Below are 16445 nucleotides of genomic sequence, written 5' to 3'. Positions count from 1 at the left end.
AGCAAACGTTATTAAAGATAAATCTCATTGATAATTCATAAGTATAAATAAGTATAAATAAATTGTAATATTTTTATTCGGCTTTCATTTTTAACAGCAATTATAGTTGTAACAACTTGAAAAATTGAAACTATAACAAACTTACACATTAAAAAGGGTTAATAATAAAAAATGATTATTTCTTTATTTACCCAGCTATTGAAAAAGCAGAATAATCAAATACATAAATTTATTAACCTCATTAACTTCATTTTAAAAAAACCCTCACGCCTAAAGTAATTTTTATTCAAAATGGCCGGAAACATAGATTGAATAGGTATTAATTATATTTCATTTATTCAATTTATTTATAAACATTTTAAATATTTTAAATTTTTACTCGTATGAAATGTGCTTCAATTGAAAGCTTTTGAGATAATATGAACTTCCTTCTTTCAGATTATTTTTCATTAACCATAGTGCAAAAATGAAAAATATTAAATCTGTTTTTTACTTTTAATTTAAGAATATAATCTTATTGATTTCGATTTATGCTTAAGTAATGTGCACTGGTCGATTCGATTATTTAAGTAATGTACACTGGTCGTTCGCGTGGATGTAACAAAACTGTAATAATTATGCTGCTTGGGAATATTTTATGGAATGTAACGCTTCTCCAATGTAACGTAGAGGGCTGAGCCTTACTTTTACCCCAAATTGTAGAGGTAAGATGACGTGGAAGCGTCCGTCATTAAAGCTGAGATAACGGATTGGCAAAGGAAAATGCGAGACCGTCAACGGTTTCGGACACTCCTGAGGCAGGCCAAGACCGTATAGCGGAAGTAGCGCCGCATAAGTAAGTTAATAAGTATCAACAAGGACTTCAACTACCATAGCTATAAAAATGGTTTATGGGTATGCTGTGTATCAGTACTGTGCACTAGTACTGAGTCAAACGTTTCATTTCAGGACGCAACTTGAAGTCGAATGCGAGTCTATCAGAATCGATTCCGACCCAGGGGTGCAGCTTGAGCGTAAGGCCGGTATCGAAATCATGTTCGACCCGTGATAAGGGACAATCGGTGCAATGAAGCATAAGTGACATCGATATGTTGGTACAGCGAGTTCAGCTCGAGTTCAGCAACCTACTTTGGTTCGACCCAACCTCGGGGTCGCTTATGCTTTATTGTACCTACTGAGCCTTTCGGGTCGATCCGAATGACTCCAGGTCACTGGTAGAAGTTCCAGGCGATTTATGGCGGATCTAAAATAAGCGATCGCGTATAATCATAGCGTGTAAATTACATATTTAGCCTTAATTCTCTAGTTACCGACTTCATTAGAGGTTTCTATCTCAGCCTTCGGCTTAAGATGATAGGTCAAAATGGAGTCTGGTGATGTAGTTTTGGACAATCTTGCAACAGGTCTAGATCGCGCATTAGTTGTAACTCCGAATGAAGAAAGTGGGCATATAGGCTACAGATAATTGGCTTCATAACGGTTACATATTTGTACAACATTTCATTCAACAATCTTTTCTTCTTCTCCTTTCTTTTCTTCTTTGGCACATTAACTGTCGCTGGTCAAGTCCTGCCTCTACCACTAGAGGACTTGTCTTTCAGCGACATATGTTTTAACCATTGCAGGAAAGTTCGTATGGGGAAAGGACTACGTATGGAGGCACGGTCCAATCGGGGCTTGAACCCATGACGTGTATGTAGTTCGTTTGGAGTTTGCTAACCCACATTCATAAATACAAAAATATAAACTAGACACACCTCAATTTAACTGGAAAACAAAAGACTCTTAGCCTACTACGATTGTTAATTTGACGATGAAACATTGCAATCGAGCAGATGTCGTCTTTTTTAACCGTTTTTTATTTTGACGTTCAATTGGCGATCCCACCCCATATATGCGGTTATACTGATCTTAACTGGGTTTTGCAACTTTTAAGCACCCGTCATTGTTAGGGGGAGTGTTTATACTAGGATTTAGTCCACGAAAGGCATGTTGTTACAGTGTTGACCAGCTCTGATCGCCGTTGCCGCAAGCAATATCGACATCGTATCGTTCCATTTAGTCACAGAGCTGGTAAACTCTGTAAGTCGTGCTAGTTGACAATTTATCATAGTAGTGGAATGCAATTCTACTGTAGCGGCACGAGATTCAAGTGTAACGCAGGGAAATAGTGTAATACGAATCCAATTTCTTTCAAACGTTTCAAACAAACTGACGATGAACTTAAGGCAGTCAGTCCTTCAGCAAACTATAACGATTTTGTGAGTTATTTTCAAGACGTGCGTAACATATAAAAAGATAATAAATAAAATTTCCGATTTTAAAATCCTTTTTTCTAAATCCATAAGTCATTGGAAGCGAAGGGGGTCACAATAATGTAAAAAAAATATTCGTGGTGATAGGGGGGAGGGTGCTTCCAACATTACGTTTTTTTACACTAACGGGGAGCAGGCCAGAAATTTACAATGTTGACGTTACGTAACTGATGGATGACGCGTAAGGCCGCAAACGCGTATAACAATATAGCCATATAAATGAAATGTCATTCGAACGCGCTACCGCGGAAACGCAGAGATGCTCTTGCTGGATATCCCAAACCCTATGATAATGTGGCTTAGATCGTACCTTACAGATCGTCAATATTCTGTGAAGTTAGGCCCGTACATGTCAAGTCCAGCATGCATCTTCTGGAGTCCCGCAGGGCAGCAACCTGGGTCCTTTGCTGTTCCTTCTTTTCATCAACGACGCGACGTTGATCTTTCCGGCTGATAATCATCTACTGTACGCAGATGACGCGAAAATTTTTCGTGTTATTCGTGAACCAGAAGACCACGCACGACTGTAAACTTCATTGCATGAGTTCCAGTGTTGGTGCAACCGTAATGCTTTTTCCCTATGCACAGATAAATGTGAAGCCATCACTTTCAGTCGTTCTCGCTGCCCATCATTGTATGAATATGCGCTTGATGGACAGTCCTTGGCGCGAAAAAAATGTGTTAAGGATCTAGGTGTTTTGCTCGATACAAAACTATCATTTAAGGATCAGTTGGATCACGTAGTAGCCAGCAGCAATAGAATGCTAGGACTAGTTATCAATATGACTCGCAAGCTTAATGATATACCTTGCACCAAGGCGCTGTATTGCTCACTTATCCGCCCGCTTGGCAAAGAGTAACTCATTTTGATGCCTCTCGCTACCCCTGGCCTTAGTTTTAAAGAAATCATGCGACACACTCGCACTCCACTACCCCATCCCATGGAAAAACGCTCCCACCATCGAGGTGTTGACCAAAATTTCGCTGTGTGCATGAGAAAAACACTCGCACTCCTCCAGCCCTCCACAGCTGAATGCACCCACCGTTGCGAAGATGGGAGAATTTTTGCTCTGAGCGCGAGACCCTGAAGCGCAAGAGATGACACTATGTGTAAAGACAATCATAATTCGATATGGTCAAAATGCGTCGATTGTCGTTTCATTTACCTGGTAATGATGTTTTCACTTCATCATAATTTTAAACGTTCACAACTAGGCTGATAACAATATTTGAAATGTAAATCAGAATAAAATCAATTCATTTGAAGTAAAATAAATTCCATTATATTCTATTTTGACCATATGATCAACACTTGTACATAGTGCCATTTACTTTGTGTTCTTCACTCTCGCGCTGTGTTGTGAACGTTCGAAACTCATTTCCAGAACTAATGCAAATTTCATTTGGGAAGGATCGGTGCCGGAAGATGCAGCGAAAATCATTAAATGTTAATAGAAAAGTGGTTAAGTTAATCGTGAAAGATGTCAACGCAGGCGTAAATGCAGTATGTTTTGTTAAATGATCTACAGGTAAGTGCATGCATAAGAAGAAGAATCTTCCAAATGATGTTTGTGTTCTAACAATCGTACTGCTTTTAATGTTTGTTTATTCTGTTATTATTTTCCATCACACCTAGCTATTTCATCACCAAAGCCCCTGATAATAGATCAAAGCAGATGGATCGGGCATACAGAGTCGCCGTTTAATTTAAAATATCTTCGTGATCGGTAAGTTTTAAATATTACTAGTTTTGTTCACCATTCTAATGCTCGATTTATCTTTCATTCCTCAGGCAAACGCATCAAACAGCATATTTTTTTTCAACAGCACGCACCATCGGTGGAGCAAGCAGCTAACGTTTTGTTCGCCCAGCACGCACCATCAAGTATTGAAATATTTTCAAATAGCTTTGTGAATAAAAAACTGCACACTTACTGTCGGAATTTCCGGGAATTTGTTGGTCGGGCTACGCTCGCGGGAATGGTGTGTCCGTTGAGGAGAAGGAAAGAAAGGGTGGGAGTGAGGATTAACCAAAAACGCGGCATTGAGAATGAGGGGAGGTGTGCTCAGTGCTCACGTTGGGACACTCACGATGCTTGAAATAAAATGTTAACAAGCATCGATTTCAAGCATGCATGTCGCGCGACATTTTGCCAAGCGGGCGGTCGTTGATGGAATATGCAAATATCGTATGGTGGCCAGCTGCAGCGCGTCTGTTAGCTCGATTGGAATCAATCCAGCGCAAAATTACACGATTTGCACTTCGCTCATGGAACCAAAGTCTCGATTACCGGACTAGGTATTTACTACTCGGGTTACTTACCCTAAGTGAGCGAATACGAAAAGCCAGGTTGTCGTTCATCACGGGACTTCTCGACGGCCGTATTGACTCTCCGTCACTACTGGCTGCCATCAACTTGTGTTAAATTTGGTTCCATAGTGCACATTTTTATGTTTTATGTTATTGTAATCCATTGTAAAACACTCATTGTAAAACATTGCTAAAATCGTTCGAGAGGACATTATTGTCCATCGATAGACAAATAAACATATCTCTGCGGAACTGTTATACGCTTTTGAACGCGCCCGCGGAAACGCGCATCGTGCATTTGGGGCCTAATATGTCTCTTCTAAATACATTGTTTTATTTTAAATAGCATTTCGACAGTCCTGTCTTATTTATATACATTCTTTGTCTATTCTTTGTCTGTGTCTGTGTGCTTTAATTTTCTAACACCGCTTCTAGACGACCAACTTTTGTACCGTGATGAGTTTTTTGCGAGCTCCTAGTTCTAAACAACTTCTCATTTTTAAAACAAAATCAGGGAGAACCGCGATTGTCGCGGTGCGTGACCTCACGAATTGACATAGTTTAACACGGGGCGTAACAAACAACTTACAGCTCCCAAACGCTTGAAAAAAAAGGCTTTATTGTCGATATCATCTTGAATGTCCTTGGAAAGCCGCTCATTGCACGTTCAAAAGCTACCAACCTACTGCCAATTAAACGTTAACTAAAAACACGATAACCTAAAGTCCATTGAACACTTAAACTCCTTTCCCAACAGTGGCGGGTTTGACGGTGGGCTGACTAGGCGGCCGCCCTGCGGTATAGGGGGCCCCGTTAATGTTTCGTGGATTTTTTGACTCAATTCCACCCCCCCCCCCCGCCTTGATTACTATGGTCCACTTCTTGAAACGGAACATTTACAGGTAAAAGAAAATGTTGTACAAAAATCCTACGCTGCGCTCCACTTATCCTTTTGCTTGTCCATCATACTGTCTCAATAAAACATTTTATAGAGGGTCCCGAGCTGCACAAAAGCGGGCCCCATACTGCTCAAACCAGCCCATGAAATGCTCAACGAAATCTTTGAGATTTAGAAAAGTGAGATGTATGAACAAAAGATTTGATGATTTTGTTACGCACGAAATTTAAAATCATGTGAGTAAGAGTTCTAATCTCACGTAAATTGTCCATGCGGCTCGTAGATAATGAGGAATTAATGTGAAAATTGAAAAAAAATATTATTTTGTAAACTATGTAAATGTTATCTTAGTTTTATATACGTCTCAGAATCATACGTCAACCATTAAGAACCTTGATTCTGCTGTCACACTGACAATTGTCGAAACGCAACGAAGAAGAACAATAAAGATGGACACAGATCGAGTTGAATATTCGAGCAAGAAACAACTTTAGCCTTCCGTTATTATCTTCAGTAATTTTATCACCTTTTACAACTCACAAGTGGGCTATTCAAAATGCCTATCAAAGAGCAAATGCAAAGTGAAATTCAGTCTACCGGAACGCGTGTACCATCGGCAACCACAATAGAGCAAATCCGAATGTTATACGACAAAATTTCTCAAAAATGTGAGCCAAAAGATCTTGAGGACAGAATAATAGCCGGATCGTCCAAGATGGCCGCCTTAGCTTCCAATGAAGCCCCTATTGTTCCCGTTAAGATAGATGATACAACCGCTGCCCTTGCTGGTGCGACAGAAGAAAACAACATTCCTGAAATTGCCACAACCGATGCTGCTGCTCGTGCAACCATTGACCGAGAAATGATACGTTCGCTAAAAGTGAACCCCAACTCTGCTTTGGAGGAGCGCATACGCCAATTGGAACTAGAAAAAAGCCTACTTTTACTCCAGGAAGAAATGGCTGAGCTGAAGGCAACGACCGCTGGCGGAACGAGTGCCGACGTAAATGCACTCGCTCCAGCGCGTGACGTTTTCGAGTGTGTTGCAGGCATGGTGTCGCCGTTTTCTGGCGACAAATCAGAAAGTATCACTCCTTGGTTTGAGGAACTCGAAAAGGCAATAGGAATACTTCAACTTCACGACATATCGATGTTAATTGTTACACGCCGGCTTTTAGTTGGAACTGCGGCTATATTCGCGAAGACCGTGCATGCGAGTAGCTATGTTGAACTCAAAGTAAAGCTAACCGCAGCTTTCGGAAAAGGCCCTTCATTGGAATGTGTCTACGCTGAATTGCGACGCCGACGCCTTCTACCCACTGAAACAACATTTCGATATGTATTGGAAATGGAAAAGATAGCTAAAAAGGGAGCTGTACCCGAAGAAGAACTTATTACTATCATCATCGACAACATGGGAGATGAAAGCAACACGAGTGGTATGCGTTACGCAGCCAACACACTGGAAGATCTCAAGAAGTTGTTGGGGAAATACGAACAACTGCGTATGCTAAAAGCACCACCGACAACTCGTGCTTCACCACGACAACCCGTCGGCAGTCTAGAAGCTTCAGAAACTCGATGCTTTAATTGTTCGGCTTTTGGGCATTATCGTGATAAGTGCCCGAAACCGCCTCGTCCACCAGGAACCTGTTTTCATTTTCATCAGAGGAATCACACTTACAAAGACTGCCCAGAAAGGAACAACACTTCAACAGCAGCAGTTTTTACAACCGATAGAGACTCCGTAGTTACACTGCAAGAAACACAAGAGGTGAGTGTTGCCTTTGAGTTAAAAGATTGTTGGAGCAATGTGACTGACTGTGTGCGTTGTCTGTTTGATTCAGGAAGTCCAACATGCTTCATTGATGAATCACTGGTCCCAAAATCCTGTCTTAATGCTATCAAAACATCAAATTTTCGTGATTAAGGAAAAAATCAACTTCAAACACGTGGCCAGTTGAAGTGTCGAATTAAATTCAATGATCAAACTAAAGAACACACATTTCACATTCTCAGTGCAGGAAGCATGGTTTGGCCATTAATTATCGGACGTGACTTACTTATGAAATTTAATATCCGTCTCACACAAATCAAATTTAAATACAATAAAGATGAATTAATGAATATAAATAAAAAAAATTAACTTCCCGTGTTACAACCACACATGTTTTCACTGCTTCAACACATCGGTATTTTACATTAAACAAATATTAAAGAGACGAGGAAAGTTGCACACCATAGTTTTATTGAACAAGAGTCAAATCGTTATGATAAATATGAAGAATGCCCTTTCGAGAAAAACAAAAACTTGGTTTTTGCAGAACTTTGCGCTATTGATATCTCTGAGAGTAAAAAACTTAATATAAACCAGAATCTACAAAAAGATCAAATTGATGCCCTAAAAAAACAATATCAGACAATTACATTAATATTCCCACAAATCAAATTAATTATCCTGAACATAGCATGAAAATAAGCCTTACTCATGACACCCCAATATACTGCAAACCAAGACGCCTCTCATACGCTGAACGTAACCAAGTTAAGGAAATTGTCAAAGATCTTCTAAAAAAAAAAAGATAATTCGTCCAAGCAATTCTCCCTACGCTTCAGCACTCGTTTTAGTGCGCAAAAATAATGGAGAAATAAGAAAATATGTTGACTATAGACCTATAAATAAAATAACAATAAGAGACAACTACCCAATCCCTCTAATTGACACGTGCCTATAACATTTAAGTAATAAGAATTTCTTTAGTTTATTGGATTTAAAAAAGTGGGTTTCATCAAGTGAAGATGCACGAAAATTCTATACAGTATACTTCTTTTGTCACATCAGATGGGCAGTATGAATACCTAAAAATACCATTTGGATTAAAAAATGCTGCATCGGAATTCCAAAGATTTATAAACTCCATTCTTAGAGAATTCATAGACTCAGAAAAACTTGTCGTCTACTTAGACGATATAATTATTGCTTCAAAAGATTTTCAAACACACCCTCAAGTCTTATCGGCAGTTCTTAACAAAAATCGTCAATGTGGTTTAGAACTACGTCTTGATAAATGCTATATAGCTCACCAAGAAATTGATTATTGAGGTTATAAAGCTAATTCGAACGGAATATGCCCTAGTAATAAGCATATTTCAGCAATCAAGAATTACCCTTTTTCCAAAGATATTAAACAAGTCCAGAGATGTCTTGGATTATTTTCTTATTTTCGTCGTTTTGTATCTTCATTTGCTAACCGAGCCAAACCATTGATAAATTTACTACGAGCAGAAAAGCCTTTTATTTTCGACTCAGATTGCCTAACCGCATTCAATAATCTTAGGCAGAAGCTAATTGAATCCCCAGTTTTATCCATATTTGATCCCACCCGTGAAACAGAGCTGCATTGTGATGCCAGTGCTACTGGTTTTGGTTCCGTATTATTGCAAAAACAAGACGATAACAAATTTCATCCTATAGCCTATTTTTCCAAAACAACTTCTAAAGACGAATCTAAACTTCATAGCTATGAACTAGAAACCTTATCGGTCATTTATGCACTCAAACGCTTTCACAGCTATGTTCATGGTATCCCGATAAAAATTCTCACTGACTGCAATTCCCTCGTAAAGACATTAAAAAATAGAAATGCCTCAGCAAAAATTGCACGTTGGTCTCTTTTCTAAGAAAATTATAACTACACAATGCAACATCGCCCGGGTACCGCTATGAGTCATGTGGATGCTTTAAGCCGATCATTTTCTGTAAATTTAATAGAAGAACTAGACATTGACAGTCAGTTACAAATAACCCAGTCTCGTGATCCAGTCATAGAAAATTTGAAAAATGAACTTGAGTCCAGGCCTGTAAACGGATACGTTTTTCAAGATGGATTAGTCTACCGACAATCACCTTCTAACAAATTGCAACTTTACGTTCCTAGGGAGATGATTGATAACGTGATTCGAAATATTCATGAGAAAATAGGCCACTTAGGAACCGGGAAATGCTGCGATCAGATTAGCAAACACTATTGGTTCCCGTTAATGAAGACAAGAGTAGAAAACTTTATAAAAAAATGTCTGAAATGTATTATATATTCCTCGCCAGCACGTAATTGTAGCAAAAATCTCCATAGTATTCCCAAAACAGCAACTCCATTCGATACAATACACATCGATCACTTGGGACCTTTACCTACGTCTCAATCAAGAAGAAAATACGTATTAGTAGTAATCGATGCATTTACGAAATTTGTCAAGTTGTACCCAACAACAACAATCAATGCACGAGAAGTTTGTAATGCTTCACTCCAATATATGGCTTATTATAGTCGACCTAATCGAATCATTATTGATCGGGCCACATGTTTTACATCTGCCCAATTTATCAATTTTTTAATATCCTGCGGAATTTCTCATGTTCTAACAGCAACTAGCTCACCTCAAGCAAATGGGCAAGATGAGAGAGTCAATAGAGTGCTGCGACCAATTCTTAGCAAACTTTCAAGTTCTATCGATCACGAAAATTGGAGCACCCAACCAACTAAAGTAGAATATGCCTTGATTACTACAATTCATGCGTCTACCAAATATTCCCCATCAATCATGCTTTTTGGAGTCGAACAACGGGGTACAGTAATCGATGAGCTCACTGAATTTTTAGAAAACAAAAATACTACACCCTGTCGAAACTTCGAATCAATACGTTATCAAGCTTCTGAGAACATACATAAGTCCTAACACACGAACGAAAGACTATTTCTTAAGAAAAATAACCCGGCTCCTGTTTATAGCGTAGGAGATTATGTTGTCAAAAAAAAAAAATACAGACACGTCGACTACTACAAATAAGAAACTAATCGCCAAATTCAGAGGCCCATACATTAATCATAAAATACTTCCAAACGATCGTTACGTGGTGCGAGATATTGAAGGTTATCAAGTAACCCAAATACCTTACGATGGGGTCTTAGAATCAGATAAGTTAACACTATGGGTTCAACCAACTACGACTCAAAATACCGATGAATCCAGGCAACACTCAGCATTGCTCCCTCTGTAGTTGAATCAGATAGAATTGAAGTCGATTCGGTTTTTCAGGATGGCCGAGTTGTAAACTATGTAAATGTTATCTTAGTTTTATATACGTCTCAGAATCATACGTCAACCATTAAGAACCTTGATTCTGCTGTCACACTGACAATTGTCGAAACGCAACGAAGAAGAACAATAAAGATGGACACAGATCGAGTTGAATATTCGAGCAAGAAACAACTTTAGCCTTCCGTTATTATCTTCAGTAATTTTATCACCTTTTACAATTTCTTTGTGTTTTCGACATTTTTGATGATAAAAACTATGAATTATAGAATAAATTCACGGAATAACACAAAATAACACACTTTAATCCATATTTTAATGTTAAACATAAACTCGCCAAGCCTAAAATATATTTTTTTAATATTTAATCGAAAAAATGGGGTAGATAAATTATATGAACAAATTTAATAAATGTAAACCAAGTTTGAATCCTGGGGACCTTACGTCAAGTGACGAATTGTCAAAATGCACTAGAGTCCACCACCTGATATTTTTAAATCCACCTTGGTCACATCTATACAGGGTTTTCCATTCCAATTAACAACTGTCCACAGTCTACTAGCAATCCTCGATTTGAAAAACACGATTGTCTACCACTTACAAACAAGCCAAGCCGTTTTTGGTACACTGTCCATTTCAATTTCACAATTGTCGTCTTGGAAAACACACGTCAGATGCGGCACGGGTTGTTTTGGTTTTGACTGGAACGTGTATCACTTGTGTATAAGAATTGCACCATGCTGTAAACAGGTCTTGATTGAATATGAGAATATGGAAAAGTTGGAAAAGGACAGTTGTTAATTGGAATGGAAACCCTGTAATGGGGTCATTTAGAGTTTTCGGGTGAAGTGTTAACGCGTTTGCTGGGCGCCATCATTGAGAAATGTTATGTTAAATGGCATACCATTTTCTGTACCCCTCTCCAGCCCTCCCCAATTTTCATAACGGAGCAAGGTGGATTCAAAATAAAAAAATGGGTTGGGTTCCCAATTGACATTTTCGAGCACGAATAATTTTAGCAAATTCCCTTAAACTGGAACCTTCAACTTCCCATATACAACACTAGTTTAGGGGAAATTAGAAAAAAGGCCTTTAAAATCAACTGTGATGAGGCTTTTTCGTTGTTTTCTTCTAGATTCGATCGGAAATGATGTTTTCTATCGTTATAATAGGTCATGTAGCCATTTTATACTTAAATAATGTCGATTTTTTATAAAATAACGTCACACAAAATTTGCTTTTGTTTTTCATTAACAATCAAAGCTTCGAATGTAAAATGAATTCGACTGCATCGTTCATCGATAGAAGAAAGTCTAATTTACGAACTCAGCAAATCTTAGCGCTTTCATTACACTTGATCACACACAAATTCACAATTTCAGGCGAATCGAGTTCTAATCGAGCATACATGGAAAAACAATTTAGAGCAAAGGTTACTTGGAATGGGCCTCAATCTTCACCGCAGAAGCTATAGCCCTGGTTATTACTGCTGATGAAAGCCTACGCTGGCCAGCGCAGATTTTGGCTGGTCTCCCGCGCTGGACTTCAGCGATTCCTGCGCTGGGTCGAGCAAGTTTAGCGCCATCTGTTGGCGAAATGGACGAACTATTTATGGCGGTGGAGCAAAAAAAACGGTCAAAACAATTAAAAATATTGTCGCCCATTTTTACGTCCGCTTCTTCTCCCTCCCTCACCCTGCCTTGCCTTACTTGCGCTTCAGCTCGTGCCTTCCGCCGCCAGCTGATTGGGTGTTGTGGTGTATGCGTTGATACTTATATGTGCATTGCGGTTGTGTATTGTTATTGGTGGGTGTTAGCATTTATTAATTTGTGTGTGACCTTGAGACGCTGTGGGAGAAGCTGGATTGGGATTCAAAGTGTTATCGGTGTATTGATGGTTTATTTTATTTCGCGCCGCTGCTGATGAGACCATTCGATGCCCGTGCCAATCGAGGGTGAAGAAGCCTTTTTAAAACAAACGTAGGAGAATGTCTAACACTTATCTAATATTTTTTTAATTTGAACAGGTTTAATGCTTCAACGACCTTCTATGCATCATGTAGCACAATGTATCGTGACAATAAAATATTTTTTTAAATTTGCCGAAATCTGTCACGAGTTTTCGGGTCTCGACACACACACGCACACACACACAGCGTGGGCAAAGTGACCGTTTACTCTACCATGCCGCGATCCCCCTCCCCGCCCGGCGCTTTGGATGATGATGCGCTTTATGATAGCTGATGATAGCGGAAGGGGAGGGGGGGGGGTTTGGTGGAGGGTGCGAGCTTGCGTGCGCGCTTTCGTAGGTGCGTTCTCGCGTGCGCGCGTTCGTAGGTGCCTTATCGCGTGCGCGTGTGTGTGTGTGCGTGCGTGCGTGTGTGTGTGTGTGTGTGTGTGTGTGTGTGTGTGTGTGTGTGTGTGTGTAAGTTTGCGCGCGCGTGCGTGCGTGTGCGCGTGTGTGTGTGCGTTTGGATACCCCAAAACTATGTGATTCTGATGCGTTCATTTTCATCTGCTGCGGCTACAAAGTCCATGCATTTTCGATCTCGCTACCTGAGAGACAACACAATCATTGGCATTATCCAAGTGACATTTGCTCGAAATTGTTTTACCATATCTGCTCGATTAGTACTCGATACGCCTGAAATTGTGGATTTGTGTGTGATCAAGTGTGTTGAAAGCGCCAAGATTTGGTGTGATCGTAAATTAGACGTTGCTCTATCGATGGACGACGCCGTCGAGCTCAGTTTTCATTCATAGCTATGGTTTTTTGATGAAAAACAAAAACTAATTTTTTGTGACGTTATTCTAGAAAAATGGGTATTATTTAAGTATAAAATGGGTACATGACCAACTATAACGATAGGAAACATCATTTTCGAGCGAATCCAGGAGAAAGTAACAAAAAAGCCGCCTCACATTTGAATTTAAAGGACTTTTTTCTAAATTCCCTTAAACTGGTGCAGTTTAAGGGAAGTTTAAGGCTCCAGTTTAAGGGAATTTGCTCGAATTCCCGATTGTTCGGGCTATAAAATGTCAGTTAAGTAGTATCTTTGCGATCGGCTCTGCTGTTGGGGGTATTAAAAAGACACATGATTTAAGCAAACGTGCGTGTGATATGTTGCACATTTATTTCTAATTCCGTTAGCGGACACAAGTGGAAACAACATTTTGAATTGAATCCATACAAAAGAGGATTTTGGATTTGTTTATTACGGTGCGCGTATGGTGCTGCACCTGTCCGTCCAGATTCTGGTGGCTTGTTGGTTTGAAGTCGTTATCATGACACCGATTGACCGGCTATGCCTTGGAGTGTGTTCGGATCGATAGGTTCATGTTTTGGTCGAGTGCATTCCGTGCATTTGTCGCGCCACCGCGGGACACCCGGCAGCAACAAAGTCAAGACAAACTCTTACCCGGGTGTGGACTGCTATGCTAAGTTCTTTTTATTGTTATTATTATTATTATTGGCGTATTAGCCAATTCGATCATGCCGGCCTTTTCAGGACTTGAGTACCACGTAGCCGTAGCCGGTGACTAATCCCTTGCTACGGCGGACGGTTCATACGCGATTAGAACCCACGACGGGCATGCAGATGTGCGGAATGATGGCGGTGCCGCGGGCCCGCTCCTATCCAGTGTGCAACCTGCATACTGCCACACTGTCTCCTGCCCGGTGCATACGCTGCAGGCAGGGGGAAGGATGCACCTCCACAGTAAAAAAAAACACCGTCATGAACCAGCGGCGGATCTAACGGTAGGCGGACTAGGCGGTCGCCGAAGATCTCTAGTATGTAGTATGCCGTATGTCTACAATTGGACAGGGTATTAGCGATAAGGGCCCCCGGAAAGATGGTCGTTGGGGCTCCGTGGCTGGAGAACCATTTGCACCTCCCCTTTCCCCATGGCGACTACAATTGTAGGGCCTGTGACCGAGGATCGTAGGGGTCCTATGGCCAACCTCCCCCCCCCCCCCCCCCCCCCATCCGCTGGCAATTTAAGTATACTGTTCAATCTTCAAACAGCTGTGTCTCAGTACCCCCTCCTCCTGGTCATCAGTTACCAGTTACAGGGGCCTCAATTCGTCTTTGCGCCTTTCATGAACACCTTCCTTTCTTTGACCGATGGATCATAACATTCCGGAAGAGCATATATTCGGCACACTCACACCCTTGCGCAGATGGCTTAGCATATCTGTTGTAGAAAACAACGAGGTCGGCGAAAAGTGACAAATTGTTGTTTACAATTTGTGTTTATTGATAAGCCGTTGACAGCCGAACCGAAACGTCGCCGATTTGCCGTTACCAGAGGGAGCAGAAAAAAAACATCGCCGCGCGAATCGAAAAACGGCCATCGCGCGAGCGCCATGAGATCAAGTCAGAAAGCGTAAGAAAGCGTACGTGAAATTTTTTAGCCGATCCGCCGCGAAATTTACTTGCTACGTTGTAAGATTTAGAGCAATAAAGTAGTGCAGTAAACTACGAGTTAAAAGATCACGTTTTAAGTTTGAGTTGAAGAAAGAACTTTGCTTCTAGAACATTTTAAAAAATTTCACTTCTTAATTTGTGAAAGCCCGTGTGAAGCTTAGTTGAGTGAACATGAACCGCAAGAACGCTGAGTCCAACCCCGCCGCGAATTCGACAGTGCGACAACTTTCCCCGGTGCACGATTTAGAGGAAGACACTGTTTCGATACAGGATTTGGTCCAGCAAGCCAGGGAGGCTAACGAAAGCTTCATCCGGCTAACCGCGCAAATCGCTCAGTTAAGCCCGAGTGTATCACGGGGCCTTGGAGTGTCGCTGAACGCGCAATGTGGAGGCACGGGCTCCCCAGTCAGCCAGGGAACCGCCGAAGATGTGCTCCTTCCTTCGGCCGTGCCCGTACCGCGAAGATTAACGCAAGGTACACCTGACCGCGGCGACACGGACCGTGAACCTGCGAGCGCGCCGTCTCGATCGAGCATTGCTTTCCCGGATTTTCTGCGTTACAACGCGCGAGCTAGCACTTCTGCGACTCGGCGTAGAGACGCAGACCAGAACGCTGGGCCCAGCCAGCCCCCAGCCACGCAGCCTGATCGAGATCGTGACCTACAGCGAGCTTTAGAAGACCTGGAGATCAAGCAGCTCAGGGAACGGAACGAGTTGATGCAATCGTTCCAGGCAACCGGTCATCAGGGAACAACGCATCAGCAAACAAGCGCAACTGGTCATCAGGGAACGTCTTCTCAGCAACCACGCGTGAGTATCGTTCCGGAAAGATTTCAGGCGAATGTTTTCTCAGCCTTTGATCCTTCGCAGATGCAATACACGGTTAGACACGGTGGAGTACGGCTACGGGACTTGCCGACGTTTGCCGGCAACCCCGAAGAGTGGCCGATGTTTCTTTCCTCCTTCGAATACACCACGGAGGAGTACGTCTACAGCGATGTGGACAACCTAGACCGACTTCAAAAGGCTCTGAAGGGAAAGGCGTTGGAGTCAGTACGTTGCCTCTTGATGCATCCGTCCAATGTACCAAACGTTATCAGCACATTAAAAATGCTTTACGGTCGTCCTGAAATTATTGTTCACTCGCTAGTAAATAAGGTGCGCGCCATGCCCGCGCCTAAACAGGATCGTCTCGATACGCTGATAGACTTTGGGATCGCAGTCCAGAATCTTTGTGCGACAATCACAGCCACAGGTCTCGACGAATACATGTTCAACGTGGCTTTGTTATACGAGCTGACGGAACGCTTGCCTTCATCGCTAAAGCTCAATTGGGGATGTCATCAAATGAATTTGGGACGTGTAACGTTGTCGAGCTTCAATGATTGGCTGAAT

The 16445-nt window shown here is 41.3% G+C and overlaps 1 protein-coding gene and 1 long non-coding RNA gene across 3 annotated transcripts in view; one reads left to right on the top strand and one right to left on the bottom strand.

Moving 5' to 3' along the window:
• The window catches only part of LOC121591975, a 234985-nt gene that overhangs the window by 83310 nt on the left and 135230 nt on the right, over nucleotides 1-16445 (bottom strand). The window lies entirely within an intron of this gene.
• On the top strand, nucleotides 3604-4249 carry LOC121591982. Its single transcript, XR_006004606.1, has 2 exons — nucleotides 3604-4042; nucleotides 4108-4249. It is a non-coding gene; the product is annotated as an uncharacterized LOC121591982 (long non-coding RNA).

Source organism: Anopheles merus, chromosome 2L (genome assembly GCF_017562075.2).
Source record: "Anopheles merus strain MAF chromosome 2L, AmerM5.1, whole genome shotgun sequence".
NCBI lineage: Eukaryota > Metazoa > Arthropoda > Insecta > Diptera > Culicidae > Anopheles > Anopheles merus.
This window is presented reverse-complemented; position numbering and strand designations above follow the sequence as displayed.